The sequence below is a fragment of the Crinia signifera genome, chromosome 8 (genome assembly GCF_055691185.1).
Source record: "Crinia signifera chromosome 8, ASM5569118v1, whole genome shotgun sequence".
NCBI classification, from domain to species: domain Eukaryota; kingdom Metazoa; phylum Chordata; class Amphibia; order Anura; family Myobatrachidae; genus Crinia; species Crinia signifera.
This window is the reverse complement of record NC_139224.1, coordinates 35030990-35047654: the sequence shown is the minus strand read 5'-3', so window position 1 is coordinate 35047654 and position 16665 is coordinate 35030990. Positions and strand designations below refer to the sequence as shown.

The 16665-nt window shown below is 43.1% G+C and overlaps 1 protein-coding gene and 1 long non-coding RNA gene across 7 annotated transcripts in view; one reads left to right on the top strand and one right to left on the bottom strand.

Moving 5' to 3' along the window:
* CACNA1I (calcium voltage-gated channel subunit alpha1 I) overlaps positions 1 to 16665 on the top strand; it is a 694988-nt gene that overhangs the window by 59813 nt on the left and 618510 nt on the right. The window lies entirely within an intron of this gene.
* LOC146026978 (uncharacterized) lies at positions 646 to 15013 on the bottom strand. Of its 2 annotated transcripts, none has more exons than XR_014454605.1 (4): positions 14947 to 15013; positions 6734 to 6952; positions 4121 to 4248; positions 646 to 1043 (listed from the first exon to the last, which is right to left on the bottom strand). It is a non-coding gene; the product is annotated as an uncharacterized LOC146026978 (long non-coding RNA). The 2 variants fall into 2 exon arrangements; XR_014454604.1 differs by having other exon boundaries at positions 6798 to 6952.

Here is a 16665-nt window from a genome sequence, read left to right as displayed (position 1 = left end):
ATTTGCTAGTGTTTGTGTGTGTGTGTGTTTTTTTTAATGAACAATTCCAATACATTGTGTAATATGTTTCAAAAATAATATATAGTACGTTTTAGTAACATTAATGAGGTACATACATTATCTGCCAAAGACACATACAGTATAAAAAATACACAGACAGATCTATACTGTATTTGTTGCAAGAGTAATATAATTATTTCATTAATCCACAGCACCCACTGTAACAAACAGTGTAGTTCTGTCTCCGAAATCTAAAGTGGTTTTTGACATTTACAAGCATACATGCAGTCATGATTTCAAAAATAGCTCGGAGACATCATTAGCTTCCTGCAGTTCAGATCTCTTGCAACATGCATGTAAATGCATTAAAGACCGAAACATTGAGCATGTAATAGGCTACAAGATGTCAGAGGCGCAGGACTATTGTGCAAGTATGGCCATGTATTTAAAGAGCCAATTATTTAATTGCAAGGCAAAACTAGTTTGGTTTTGCCTTGAAAATGAATGCCCCTTTAAAAATACAGGCATTCTTGCAAAAAGTCCTAAGCCTCTGGCTTCTTGCTTCATATTACATTTAAATGAATGTTTGGCAAAGAAACAATAAACTGAATTTTAAGAGCCATAAGAAATTGTTGTATGATTTTTATTTGTTGGCCATTATGTCATTTGGATACATGTTCTTGAAATCGGAAACAAACAAGATAATAATAACCACTGCTAATACATCTCTTTTGGACTGATGACATCAGTGTGATGTGATGACATCACATGTGATTTCACAAAAGGAACATTGGGCATATCTAGTGCAGCTAGAATGTTAGTTTCATGAAAACAATGAGAATTTTGCTTTAATAAAAAGACCTTTGTTCTCCTGGATTCAAAAGGGTGCTTCGCTTTTCCTCTGATTTCTATGATCAAAAGGGTGTCATCAAAGGCTTGTGCGTTTCTACCTCCTGCTCAGGCATTGACTCTCTATTTACTCCATCTACCCCAGACGCAGACGTTGACATTTATCTCTCTTCATCTTTTATTTTCCTGCAAGGCTATGCAAATAATCAAGAATACACATGTATACCAACTTCATTGTAAGGTGCAGGTTTCCTAAACTGCTAATAGGGGTAGGCAGTAAACATTGTAAGCCATCACTGATGATTGTTAACTACATGTTTGCCAGGATCTTATTTGGCAATGTTATGTAACATGTGTATAGTCTCAGTGTGGTTCAATGGGTTACATTTTGGGGGGTTTGTTTTCTTTCCTGTTTTAGATTGTATTTACAATTTTGATATTGCAGATAATGTATATTGATTTCTCTTCAAATAAGGGAGGTTGTTCTGCCTCTGATTTGCATCTTATGGGGCTGATGAAGAGTGAATGCCAGTGAGATTTGCCGATATACTGTACATTACATGTTGTTGTGACACTGCGCATGCTGCAGAGCTGAGCATCTGCAAGCCGTACACAAGTTGGGTGTTATCAGGTGATTCGCACAAAGGGAAGTATTGCCGGAAATGTTGTAGAATGGATCTCAGTGTTGTGCTTGTGAACTCTGATGACAATGATGACAGCTATGATAATGAGGACAGCAGGGTGGTTCCACGCATTTCTAAACAACGTGTATTATACTCTGCATAATCCCTGTAACATTTTGGGAACTTTTGCTGTTTATGAATCTCTCAGACAACAAAGCATGACCATGTATCATTAACATACTAAGGGGGATATCCTATTACCATGACCATTTATCATTAACATACTAAGGGCGATATCCTATTAGCATGACCATTTATCATTACCATACTAAGGGGATATCCTATTACCATGACCAATTAACATTAACATACTAAGGGGAATATCCTATTAGTATGACCATTTATCATTAACATACTAAGGGGGAAATTCTATTACCATGACCATTTATCATTAGCATACTAAGGGGGATATCCTATTATCATGACCATTTATCATTAGCATACTAAGGGGGATATCCTATTAGCATGACCATTTATCATTAGCATACTTAATAGGCTATCCTACAGGCCCCTTTCCTCCATATAACCGCTGTTCATCCTCAATAAGCTGTCACTGGGCCCCCGATAACAGATACGATCGGGTACTTATCCCATGAGTTTTTGCCCAATCTCAGATCCGTTTTCAGCCATTAAAAATATCAGCTAATTGGATACAGCGATAATGACCATTAATCGCAATAGATGCCAGTTTTTATCGGCCAAAGCAGCTTCAGGGATGATAGGATATCCATCTATACTGCAAAACATCCTAACACACAGTGCATTTAGTGGAAATGCTGCTTATTTACTACCATACTGTACATATATTGTAACCAGCTGCCTGCTAACTAGTGAGAAATGCTACAGTGTAAACACTTTATAAGATTGCACAAGAAAGGAAAAGGGCCTTGTACTACAGTATACCACACATCACACTATCAGCATAATTACACAGTTTTAATATACTATACTCATTTTGCTAGATGAACCAAGGATAAAGCAGTGCTTTGCCAGCCAACATAGCAAACCATAGGTGCTGCCATTTCCCATAGGTAGGTTTAGGCCTGGGCTGGTATTAATAGAACAACATCATCTTTGCGCTTTGTATCATACCGGCCTGCAGCTTCTTTCTAATTTTTGGGACTGGCAAAGGAGAGGGATTTGGGGGGAATGTGTGTATGTGTGTGTGAGTGGGGGGTTGAGGGCAGGGACAAGCGGGAGACTGGGAAGGGAATACATTCTTCGGGAGCTTCACAGCCAGGGTAGACATGTATGCTCTGTATCATTTGTAACCCCTGCACCTTGTAATGTACAGTATGATGTGTTTTCAATTGTAAAAACTGTCCTCCAATGGTCAGATTGACCAAACTCTGGAAGTTTCCAGGGCTCCTCCTGGAGAGGTGGTGGAACTAAATTCCCTCTGTCACTTAATCCCCCACCTCCCTTACCCCCATTAGGCAGAAGCAGTGGTAGGGTTTTTACAAACCCCCCCCCCCCCCCCCTGCAAACTATGATGCTTTTCTGTTAGAATTACTGTGCAGGACCAAGGTTGAGGTTGAACTAGTTCCATCTCACCATTGCAGGTGGTGGAACTCAGTTCCAACCCATTCCCTGCCATTTTGATGCTTCCTAATGTGGGAATCCTATTTATAATGGCCAGCGGTGGTACAGTTGCTGCTGCTATTTTTCAATAGCCAACATAATCTCAGGAAATAATATTTCATTCTTAAAATGAAAAGAAAATTCAGTCTTTTTTTTAAATTGACTACTATTTTATATGTACTGTATGTACAGTGTTTAATATCTAATGAAATCTGGAACTACGAGCCTCTGTTGGGCTTCCATTTTTAGCATGCATGCTTCTTTACAAATAGCTAACCTGCTGCCGCCCAATGAATGACACCAATTAAATGTATGGACTGATGTCCGTTCTACTACAGTATTATATTTGGAATTCTCCCTCTGGACCCTGCCCCAGGCTTGCTCCATGTGTAATGAAGGACAAACTAGATCTTTAGAAGATCCTATGTGTATTGATGTAATTCTAAGGATCTTTGTTTAAACAATGACTGGTCAGAGATCTGATGGACTTTTTTGATCTCAGAGCAGGGTGAAATGGATCTGGTTCCTTTTTGCAACTCTCTGGTGAAAACTGGATGGGCGATGCAGGGAGGCAGCCGACGGTGACTCACCGCACCACAAAAATGGACTTCTGCTAGTTACAGTTTCCATGGAAACCATTTTCAGTAAAATGTACAGGGCAAATATTTCCTGAATGCAGATTTTTACCCTTTAATTACAAAAAGGGCAACAGCACATTGCAAATCATCACAAAGGTCTACAACACTTAAATATATTGTGCTGCCTCCCCAACAGTATAAACAAACAGCAACATACCGATGTATGCTGTATACACTTGTTAGACTGATCAACAAATGGCAGTGTGGTCATCCAATTAAATAGATACAGTATATTACTGACAAATACAAAGCTTGGACACAAACAAAAGCAGCCTACCATTTTAATTGACATTGCTGAAATAATAAAGCTGTATAGTTTTGAAGTTCAGGCTTTTGAGTTAAAAAAACATAACAGTGCATTGTTCTTACCAGTGCCTAGAATTTATCATCAGCAGATTTCCCTCTAGAACCTGACAGCTTTATTGGAACAGGGGCAGCAAAGAACTCAGTAGAAAGTATTGATTTTCTAGTCCTAAACAAGGGGAGAGTGGGCAAGGCTGGATGAAAGCCAGAGATGTGTTAATAGGGTGAATTCATATGTCTTAAGCAACCACATGCAATATAGTGTATGAATAGTGTTCTCCTTTTTCACTCTGTTGTTTGGACATGCTCTTACTGTTTTGGATTCTTATAATATTTGACTTTTGTAATCATTATTTGCTAATTCAGATATACCCATTTTACTGTAGTGCACTGATTGCAGATATCATTTTTAGGTCTTCCAAAAAAAGGTTTAATTAATTATCTATATATATATATATATATATATATATATATATATATATATATATATATATACATATATATATATATATGTATGTATATATACATATACAGCAGCGCCAATTTATATTCTTCGTAGGTGCTCAATGGGGAATGTCCTTTAGGGAAGGGGTGTGGCCCTGCAATGAGCCACAGTCCAGGACCCCCCCCCCCCAAGTCCAGGACGGAGGCAGGCAGTGATCCGGGCAGAGACGCAGCAGGATCTGTGCAGTGCTGTGGACGTAGCAGGGTCCCTGCAGCGTATGGGCAGTGAGCGGCGGGGTCCCTGCAGTGGATGTGCAGTCAGCGGCGGGGTCCCTGCGGTGGATGGGAACTAGTAGCAGTATTGGTAATACCACTACTAGTTCCCATCCACCGCAGGGACCCCGCCACTGACTTCCCGTCTGCTACAAGGACCCCGCCGCTCACTGCCCAGCAGTACTGTTGGGCTCCGGGCTGTGCATGGGAGATCTCAAGATTCCTGTGAGATCTCACTGAAACCTGCTGGTAGGTGAAACTCCGTGCTAATACACTGTGGGACCTGGAAGGGATTGTTGGAAGGGGAGTTTTCAGACACAGCGGCACAGGTTGCCAATGAGCGGTGGGTGAGCTCTGACCGTGGCCCGTGGGTTTTTAACATTTTCCATGGGTGCTCAGGCCCCTGAGTCGGCCCCTAAATATATATCTGTCCGTGTATCTAGGAAACACTGCCGTCTGTTGGCAGTGAGAGAAATTACATCTCTCTCTCTCACACATGCACAAACACAGAAGTAAGTGTGCATGTAAGTACAAGGTAGCAGACTAGCTTTCGAAGCATTAGCTTTCAGTGGGCTTACTAGTTAAACATGTCACTCTATGACTGTATGGAGTGAACTCAATCCATAAGCTTGAAGATAACACAACCGTGGACATTTTATGAGGAGAGGACATTATCATAGCCATTGAATAAGAAGTAGATTCTGATTGGTTGCTTTGGGCAATATCCCATCGTCAATATAACTCTGTCTCAGTAAATAAAGAACACTGAGTGAAAGCACTAAATGATATCAGTAAACAGTATCGTTTAGTGACCTCACTGGGATCCACTGTATGTGTGGGTCATTGGCTACATGTACAAAGCTGACCTGTACTTTCAGCAGACAGGGGGGCCTTGAGGGATATTGAGCCAGATGCACTATGCTTCAAAAGTGATAAAATGGAGGAGTGATAAACAACCAACCAATCAGCTCCTGTTTGACATTTTTCGAACACAGTCTGTGACATGGCAGGCAGGAGCTGATTGGCTGTCTTTTTATCACTCTCCATTTTATCACTTTTGAAACTTAGTGCATCTGGCCCATTGAGTGTAAACACTTCTGAGTGATATATATTTTAATTTCTCGTCCAGTGTGTATGGGATGTTAGTGTTTTTAAAACATCCAAAAGCTGCTTCAATGGATATATTTGTGTACAAACATGTAGACCAGGAGTTAAATGTAATAGGGTGTGAAAATTCGATAGTGAGAGATTTTGGAGACTTTTCCTATTTTATTAAAGCGGCAATCATTTACACAGCAAAATCAACCTTGTATTGCTGTGTAAATGATTGCCACGTTAAATAAAATGTGGAAACTCTACCAAAATCTCTGCCAGAACATCATAATAGTAATGTCAGCACAGGTGGCTGAGCGCACAACAACACTTTAATTGCTCCATTGGGTGCCAGTTATTGGCTGCCGCTGCGCAAAACACTTGAACTCCCCCCATAGAGGTGAGAAGCAGCGTTAGCCATTTTATTATATTAGATTATAGGGACAACTCTTCAAGGTTATGGTCGTTAATGTGTCTATCTTTGTTTTCATAAACATTTAGCACTGGCAGTTTTGCCATGATCCTAATAATGAACAGAGCTTAAAGTAAATGTAATTTCTCTGATGCTGGGAATGGTCCAAGGAGGCAAATCTCTTGCATGAGATACAGTTGGAGCCACCTTTATCCATACCGCTCTTGGCGTCCCCATGCATGTGAGACAAATGCGCGTCCCCGTCTCGACGAATGGTGCGCCATACCTTTACCGCGGGTTGAACAAGCGTGACTCCATCTGTATAAGCATAGTTCTATCAGAACAGCTTTGGAGTTGGAAGAGCAGCAAAATATGATTATATTATCATTAGATATATATGATAATATTAACATTAGAATCATTGTTTTACTACGCACACAACAGTTATCTAAGCCCACCATATAATGTGAGAATATAGATTGATTTTCTTTGCTTTTTCCTGAATTCCACCTGTAATCTTACGTCTTTTCTCCACCTCTTTCAGTAGTTACTGTTCTCCTCTCCTCCTCCTATCCGACTTCTGTCATCCTCTCCCTCCTGTCCTCTTCTCTCCCTCTGGCACCCGCTACCCTACTGTCTCTCCCCATCTCTGCTGACATTTCAGGCTCACTCTCTGCCTTAGAGGGAGGATAGAATATAATAGATCCGGGGGAAAGAGAAAAGAAAATATATAAAGGGAACAGCTAATCTTTCCTCAGCACTGAGTTCAGGTTCATGCATTCTGTTTTGTCCATAAACACTGATACAATAGATACCTTTCAGAGGCATTATCACCAACCCCACAGGGGAGAGCAGGGAGCGGGGGCTCTGGTCTTTCTTATACCTGAAATTCTCTTCTTTCTGTGGGGTGAATTGTTTATAGTGCAGAAGGAAAGCCATATTGCTGGCCAAAAGCAATTTAACTCATCAGGAAACAGTTGCTGTCTTAAAGCTACAGATTAAGCTAGCATAACAGTATCTATCTATATCTATCTATCTATCTATCTATCTCTATCTGTCTATCTATCGGTATATTTATAATTGGTGCAATGTGTGCAGTGCATATGCTGCACTAATATTTTTAACACTTACCCCTTCGGAGTCCCGCGACAATGGCAGCAGAACTTCAGAAATCGCCATTTTTTTGGGAGATCTGAGCCTTCTAGTGCAAAGAGGAGGGGCCCTGGACAGAGGGGTGTGGTATGGCAGTTTGACAATCGGGATACCGAAGGTCAGTATCCCATCATCTGAATCTCGATTGCCGGTGCTCCGACAGGGGGGTGAGTGCAAAGAAGCCCTTTGCAGGCTCGCTGCACTCGCCACACTGCGGGCTCAGGTTCTGTTCTCCCTCTATGGGGGTTGTGGACCCCTACAAGGGAGAATAGCCCCTTTCAGTTGGGATCCCGACTGTTGGGCATTTAAACAGTCGGGATTCTGATGTCAGAGTACTGACCATCGGAATCCCGACTGTCAGGCAGTCATCCGACACCCGGACAGAGGAGGCTGCACATGGGCCTCCTCTCTTAAAATCTATCTATCTATCTATCTATATCTCCGTCTGTCTGTCTGTCTATCTATCTAGTATCTATTTATCTATCTATTGAGCGATCTCCTGGGACACCAAGATGATGGGGGGATTAGGGCAGTCGGGTTCAAGGTCAACTATTGAGAGGAAAAATTTTCCCTTTTGCAGTGCTACTTCCTTGGGTTTACACCCAGTCTTCTCTCCATTCCTTTTTGCCCCCACATAGTTTCCTCACCTGGGAGTCCTGACCTTGGGGGGAACTGCAATGGTAAGTGTCTGGCAGTAACGGGTAGTGTGGTGAGTGCTGTCTATGTACCTGTGGGGTAAATGTATGAACTTAGCTTGGAGAAGTGTTATCTATCCCATAAAGAATGTTATGTGCAAGGTGATAATGTGCCAGCCAATCAGCTCCTAACGGCCAATTTACATATTTAAGCTGATTGGCTGGTGCATTTTCACCTTGCACATAACGTTCTCTTTGGGGATAGATACCATTTCTCCAAGCTTCATACATTTACGTACCCCTGCGTGTGGTGCCCCTTAGGCTCAGCAGGGCAGACTGGGGCAGTATAGCATGTGCAGAGGGGAGAACACATGGGGAATGCAGCATGATTTTTCAGTGATTATTTTGGAGAGGACGTTGACACGCCTCCCACAATTTATCCATGTGTAATGCAGAGCCTTTTCTTTAAAAAAAATATATCTGTTGCTGATACAAGATTTATAAATAGTTCCAAAAAAGGTGCCAGTACTGTATACTACATACCATCAGAAATAAAGCTCTGTACAAATCACTGTATGTGACTGAAATGAAAACTTTGGGTGTATTATGATATCTTGAACAATTCTTGAATAAATTCATGTTTATTTCATACTGCTAACAGTGAGCGCTGATTCTTCTTATTCCGAGTGGAATGGTTTTATATAACTTACTGTATATACGACAATAAACAAACACGTTGGTTGATGCGAAGTGAGTACTACTGTATGCGCACCGTACGTTCAGATAAGCTTGGCCGTGTTACTGGAGTCTGTGCCTGAAATAAGCTCTGTACAGTGAGGGACTGTTTGTGTTATTGCCCTCAGATGCACATGGGTATTTTATATGCATGTGAGAAATCCATGTCACTGGCAGGTGCAAATAGCAGATGATACTAGCAAACCACTTTTGGCTGGCTTTTTACTAATGCCCTGTTAGCATTTTATTCATGGCTGGGGCATAGGTAATGCTTGTGTATGCGTGTCTACGTAACACTTTTACTCAAGGGAGGGAGATGTTTTTGCTGTGCTAGAGAGGTCTTTTTCAGTTTTACTGATGCCTAATAGTAAATGTATTTGGGCACAAGTTAGACATGTATGTGATGATCGCTGGGTGTTATGGTATGTTACAGTTGCTGAATGGTGCGTATCTTGTCTACAATTTAGGGCGGCATGGGTAAAAACCGGACCCGGAATGCTGGAACGGACATCAAACTTTGCATTCTGGAGCTTGTAGTGTCCGGTCCGGGGGATGTCCTGTCCGGGGGGGGCTGCCTGTGACAGCTGTCACCAGGGAGAGGAGGAGGGAGAGGGTAAAGCCTCCCTGTATGGTCCGGGTATGTAGGAAAAACCGGAACGGTCCTGGCCACACGGAGGCTGTAATCTCCCCTTCTCCATGTCCCTGGTGAAAGCAATCACAGGCATCCCCCAGATAAGACAGACCCCGGAACGGGCACTAAAAGCACCATAATGCAGAGTTTGATGTCCTGTCCGGCATTCCGGGGGTATTTTCCTGTCCGGTTTTCACCCATACATAATTTAGGGTGCAAGTGGAGCTTCTGTACTCTGCATCAGACACCGCAGGGTGTCTTAGGTAATATCTGCTGACAAACCATTTCTGTATTTCAATTGTTTGACCTTCAGAACTTGGAATTCATCTGTTGCCCTATTGCCTAGGTGTTTTATCGCATCATGGACTCCTGGTTCAACCTGCCAATAAAATGTGGACTGTACCCCTACAATTTAAACAAGTATTGATGATAGTATTTAAACGTTTTATCACTAACTGTGCTACATCTGCCAGCCACTCTTGGGGGTAATTCAGTTATCCGTGGCAATTTACTGCGGCTAATTGATCCGCCAGGGTTAATTAATTAGGCTTAAAGTGGGCGTGGGCAGCACTTTTCAGAATTTTTTTTTACAGGTCTGAACAGAACCAATAGAAATCCTGATAACTAAGGGGTTAACTGGTGCCGTAACCCTGTTAACGCACAAATCCGTGAACTTTACATGGATTTTGTTAATACTGTATGTGTAAATGCCTGTTTGGGTGAAAAATCAGCTGGAATAGCCTCAATCGATAAAGCCCAAGGCTACCATCCTTTTTCAGTCCCGTTAACTTAATGCAGCTTATTGAATTGAGCCCTTGTGCGAACTCATCATCACCTGATTCATCAAGGTGTTCCTGTGGTTTCTTCAATTAGGGCCAGATTACCAATGGGGCTCTCCCAGCTTGCTACATGGTTAGATGTAAATCATACTTATTTAATTTGTATTTCTATTTTCCTAAATAACTACTTTTACATATTTATGGAGACATTAGGGCTCTTAAGGTGCCCATACACTAGTCTAAAGCACAAGTCAGACCTGATTTCTCTTGAACTCCCCCGACAACTCCCCTGGAGTTCATGTGCCGTTTTATACATGTGATAAATCGCGTACGATTAATCGCATGTAAAAGGACTCCGAAGCAGCTGCCGGGGGAGTTCAAGGGATTCCGGCGCTATCCTATGTGCTCCGCGTAGGATTTCAGGCTCGGATCCAATTTGGACAGTTTTCATCTTACTGTATATACAGAGGCTATGCATCGGAATTGGATGAAAACAGGCCAAATTGCACCAATATAAGGGCACCTTTAGTGTAAGAGAGTACAATTCCAAATGGCATTGGCCACATCGCTCACAATGGGCCCTTGATCATTTTCAGTCCTTGGTTCTTGCGACCCTTATTTCTGCCCTGCCTAAGTGATCACATTTGTTATGGACTGTGCTGTGTTCTACAGATGTGTTTGTGTTGTTCGGGAGAGAACAAATTTTATGTCAGCTGAAGCAATGAGAAAAGGTGGGATAACTTGTGCATGATACAAATATAGGCCTCTGTACACACATACAGATGGAGCCGGTCTCAGTGTTGCTGGCGAATCGCCAGCAACACGGCGCTCCATCTGACTGAGACACGCGTGCGTCCCCCACGCACGCGCGTCTCAGTATCCGGGCGGCGGCGAGGCGGACGCAATACTGTCCACCTCCCGCTCGAGGGGGCTGGGGGGGACCCGAGGACACTGCGGGGGGTGCGGTCGCCCGGTGTGGGCACCGGGCGACAGAGGGCAGCACCATCGGAAGGGGCGTCCCCTTCCGGCATACAGATGGTGCAGGGGATGGCAGCTGGCGTCGCCATCGCCATCCCCCGGACAGATGAATCCCGCTCCATCTGTATGCATAGAAGTCAGGGCCGGTTTAAGCCTTCAGGGGTCCCGGATCACTTTAGACAGGGGGGTCCTCTGTCCCACTAGTTATTACTGGCCACAAACTGCATGGGAGAATATTACACTGTCAAAACACAGTAAAGGCAGAATAAACTTAGTGGGCCCTATTCAATGCTGTCCTCCCCGACAGCATTGAACAGGGGATCTCAGCATTGAAAGAGCACGACTTCACAAGCAGTTGGGCTCGTTTTGCGAACGGCCGGGAATTGACGAGCTACCGGCTGCGGATTCCCGGCCACAGCTTGTGGCCACCCCCCTTCTCCTGCCATGGCAGCGGGGCATTGAATCCCGCCTGAAAATTCTCGGTTGAGCAGACCGAGAACCATGACCCAGCATTGAATACCCCCCTTAAAGTCCATAGAGTCACTAAAATAGTAGATAAAAGCCAGTGGCAATATTAGCAGCAAAGCCTTGCATGTAGATCATACATATATATAATGGGCCTTATTCTAGTTCACTCTTTCTGACAAAATCCTTCTTAGATGGACAAAACCATGCGCACTGCAGGGGGGCAGATGTAAAATGTGCAGAGAGAATTAGATTTGGGTGAGTTATTTTGTTTCTGTGCAGGGAAAATACTGGCTGCTTTATTTTTGCACTGCAATATAGATCTCACTTTGAAGTAAAACCCCACCCAAATCTAACTTTCTCTGCACAAGTAACATCTGCCCCACCTGCAGTGCACATCACATGGTTTTGTCCATCTATAGGTGCCCACACACGGTCCGTTTATCGAATCCGTTTTGTACTTAAATAGCACGCATCGCATCACATCGCATGCCTTGTGCATGCGTTGTGCATGCAATGCGATGAAAAGCATGTACAAAAAGTATGTGCAGCACATACTTTTTGTACTGTACTGTACGATGAGATGGTGCGGGAGCACGCATCTCAAAGTATAAAACGGACCCGCCGCATTGGAACGTGTGTGGGCACCTTAAGAAGGATTTTGTCAGAAAGAGTGAACTAGAATAAGGCCCTATGTCACTGATTAGTCTAAATAAACTAGGAGGCAAGTTCAAATGTAAGGACATGTTATAAAGTGAAGGTACGACCGACCCCCTGAGGCCCCCCCCCCCCTTCCCCCTCATCTGGCCCTGGTAGAAGCTCTGCCTGCCTTGTTCTAGAAGCAATCATCCTCTGATATTTGTAATTATTTTTATGACTTTCTAGCAATGGAGGGATTACTGATGAATCCTCTTTGGATATGTGACTGTACATTGTTACCATGCACAAGAAATAATCTAGGTGCATGGGGAAATTACACTGTACTCTGACATACTCCTACGTTGGTTATTTAAAGGATGACATGTGACTGTAGTGCTAGTATTGACACAATTGACAAGAAGTTAAACACAAATGACTTTTACACATCAGTAAGTTGTTCTGGGGAGAAGGTAGTAAGTCAGAGCAAGCGATACAAAGACTGTACTTCATGTTTGTAAATTAACACACAAAATAATGTCTTAGCCAAAAGTTTTATTAACACTTTATAATGTGCCATTTATTATACTACTAACTGCCATTTAATTTCTCTTCTTTTTTATCATGCTATACAGGGGAAAATATACTAAAGCTTCTAAAAACTAAAATAGGTCATATTGCCCATAGCAACCAATCAGATTGTACCTATTATTTTTAGAATGCAATAGAGCAGTGATTTTCAACCTTTTTACCTTGTGGCACATTAAATAGGACTTTAAAATTGCCAAGGCACACCCTAATATCCCCACAGGGCAAAACACATTGGCCACCACAGGAAAAAAAAAAAACCTATTGGCCCCCACATTAAAAACAATCACAATGATCCCCACAGGTAGCAAAAATAAAATACATTGGCCCTTTACATGAAAAGAATAGACCAGTAAATAACATTTGAACTGGTGGTGGCTGTAAATGGGTTTGGGCATCTCTAGATCTGGGGGCACACTTCAGAACAGCTCAAGGCACACTAGTGTGCCACGGCACACTGGTTGAAAAACACTGCAATAGAGAAATGATAGAATGAAATTGGTTGCTATGGAAAAAATCACTTAAAATTTTTGGAAACTTTAGTAAATTTACCCAGGGCTGGTGCTAGGTTCCTCAGCACCCTAGGCAAATGGTATTCCCTACTCCCCCCCAGGGGGGACGAGTGGGGAGGAGAGAGATAGGTGAAAGATAGCAGGGGGAAGAGAAAGAGGGGAAGAGAAATAGAGGGAAAGGAGGGAGAGAGGGAGGGGAGTAGAGGAGGAAGGGAGGGGGAGCAGAAGTGAAGGAAAGTGGGAGCAGGGGAGAGGAGAAGTAGGAGGGGAGCGGAGGGGGAGAATATGGAGAGGGGAAGAGAAGGAGGAGGGGTAGAGTAGAAGGAGGATTGGAGGGGGGAGAGGTTAAGGAGGAATGGAGGAGGAGGAGGGGGAGCAAAGAAGAGGGAGAGCAGTGAAGGGAAGGGGTGAGGAATGGGGAGAGGAGGGGGGAGAAGAAGGAGGCTTGGGCGGAGGAGATGGAAAGGGGAGAGGAGGGAGAGCAGGCATTTGAAAAATGTGTGTGTGCCTCCACTTATAAGTGGTGCACTCTCTCCCCGGGGTTGCGTCTCCTCTATCTCTTCCAGGGTGCCAGTTCTGCTCCTCACCACCGGTGGATTACCGTGCTCCAGGAGTGGGTGGGTCAGGTACCCGCAGTTTGCCTTTGCGGCTGACCAGCAGGGGGCGGGTGGCAGCGGGCGCCTGCCGCATATTACTGCTTACCAGCACCAGGGAGGGTGGGTGCAGGCTCCAGGCAGGGGGAGGGGGGGGGGGGGGGGGGCATTTGTATGGCTCTCTCACCTGCTCCCTGGTATGAATGACTGGTACCACACTTGGCAGCTGAGTTGATTTCTTCCTGCTCTCCTCAGATGGGAGCTTTCCAGTACCGCCCTCCACTGGCCTGAATTTATCCATATATATGTTATCAGTTTTAGCATCACTTTAGGGCAGTGATGGCTAGCCTTGAAACTCCAGCTGTTGTTAAACTACACATCCCAGCATGCCCTGCTACAGTTTTACTATTTGGCCATGCTAAAACTGATGCAGCAGCAGCAGGAAAGCTTCCGTCTGAGGAGAGCAGGAAGAAATCAACTCAGCTGCCAAGTGTGGTCCCAGTCATTCATACCAGGGAGCACGTGAGTGAGCCATACGAATGTGCCCCCCCGCCTGGAGCCCGCACCCACCCTCCCTGGTGCTGGTCATTTTTTACCATTTATCTTGGCTTTTTTATGCAAGCTTTACAGGTTTGGGGTAATTCCTGCCAATGGTATAATTCCGGTGCAGCAATTAGCTGAATATGAACCTTAAACCTTGGAAATATGATCAATTTAAGAGATAACATCAAGAAAAATGTTTTGGAATGGCCCCATTTTTATAAGATTTAAGGCCAGTGACTCTTCAGTAATGGTACAAAAGTAAGTAGTAAATTGCTACAGCTGTAAGTTAACTCATTAGTCATTCCCTGAAAATGGCTAAAACCAGAGGCATACCTAGATATTCGTAGGCCTCATAGCAAACGTTTATAAGGGCCCCCTATTTAGCAACTGATGGTGATAAATGTATGTAAAACATATTACTTACATAGCAAATATGGGCCCCCTTCAGCTCTGGGCCCCATAGCAACTGCACCCTTGCACCTATGGCAGTTACACCCTTGGATAAAACTGTTATAACTCTGAAACTGACATTACTTCAGCCAGTGGCAGAACTTGTGGGTGGTGGTCCCAGGTGCAAAAATATAATTTAGGCCCTCATTCTTTACCCCAACCCAAGTTCACAATATGCAACACGGCATTGGCTAACTTGGAGAGGCAGAGGGTGATAGGGAGAGGCAGGGGCAGGCAGAGTGTGACAGGGAAAAACAGGGGCCCTGGTGCATCAATGGTAGCTTCACCTCTTACTTCAGCCCCATACATACTAGCCGCTAGGCCTTATGAGCAGTATCGACAGCGTTTGCCTCTTAACTCCCAGACAAACTATATTGAGTATACACACCGGATGACATCAGTGAAAGATATTGTTCAGTGACATCACCAGGCCCTGCATGTTTTAGTGTAAAGTAAACAATAGCCTTTAAAAAAAAAAAGGTATTGCTTAGAAGGGCCCTTGTATTAAGCGACAACTTTTAAATTGTCATCTATTGTGTGTATGGGGCTTTACAGAATTATCTAGGTTATTTTGGTACTAAACAAGGTAAAAAAACAAGACCAAGGCTTAAACATCATGGGATAGCAATAGCATAGATGCCTACATTTCAAGAAGCTTTTCAGGGAGGGGTTATAAAGATGTCACCTAGAAGTGCGGACTTGATCTGCTACTTCTGAGACTCATGTCATAAAATGACGTGCATCCAAAAGTAGATGAGCCCCAAAGCAGTTAGTAAAATCTAGTGTACATGTTGAAGAAAAGACACTGCTACATACTGATACAGTCAGGTGCAGGGTTTTAGCAGTAGAGATGTTGCCCATAGCAACCATTTAGATTGTACAGTAGATATTATATAGTGGCTAGAAAGTGCTTGATAAATGATAATTACATTGTGATTGGTTACTCTGGTCAACATCGCCACTTCTAAATCCTGCACTTTAGTAAATATACCCCTAGGGATCCAAATAAAATCTAATTAATGCTATAGTGGTTTTTACATTGTGTCGCTGTTGTGTTTTTTGTTTATTTTTTATAAAGGAGTCTATACTGTATATAAAAGATCAAAGAGCCATGTTGCCGTAGTAATACAGCTGATGGGTTACACCTAATGGGCTATGTTTAGCAGACTACGCCTTTATCATTGCATCAGGGGCACTGGTAATATTCAGTATATGTACAATGAAATAATATAAAACTGTGAAATAGTTTATTAATAATTTATATCAAATTAAGAACATTTTACCGCTGTGATATACTGACTGCATGCAGGTACTGTAGTTGGAGAGAATACTGCTATACAGAGGGTTTAGTAATACAGTATATGGGTAGTTCTGTAACTAGGGTGGCGTGGTGTGTCCCGACTTACACAGCGCTGGACAATACAGTACATGAGTAGGAACTGGTATGCAAAAGGCTATGGGTTTGAATCTTGAGTATGGCAATATATTTTAAATGAATAGAAGCAAGTTCTCAAATTAAGTGCATAAATGCAATATAATGAGGAATTGTGTCCATACCTCTTTACCTCTTTTTCGTGACGTATTTTCTCTCTCTCTCTCTCTCTCTCTCTCTCTCTCTCTCTCTCTCTCTATATATATATATATGTATGAGTCCAATGTATAGAGCAAAAAAGAGGGCACTCCCCATTCCACA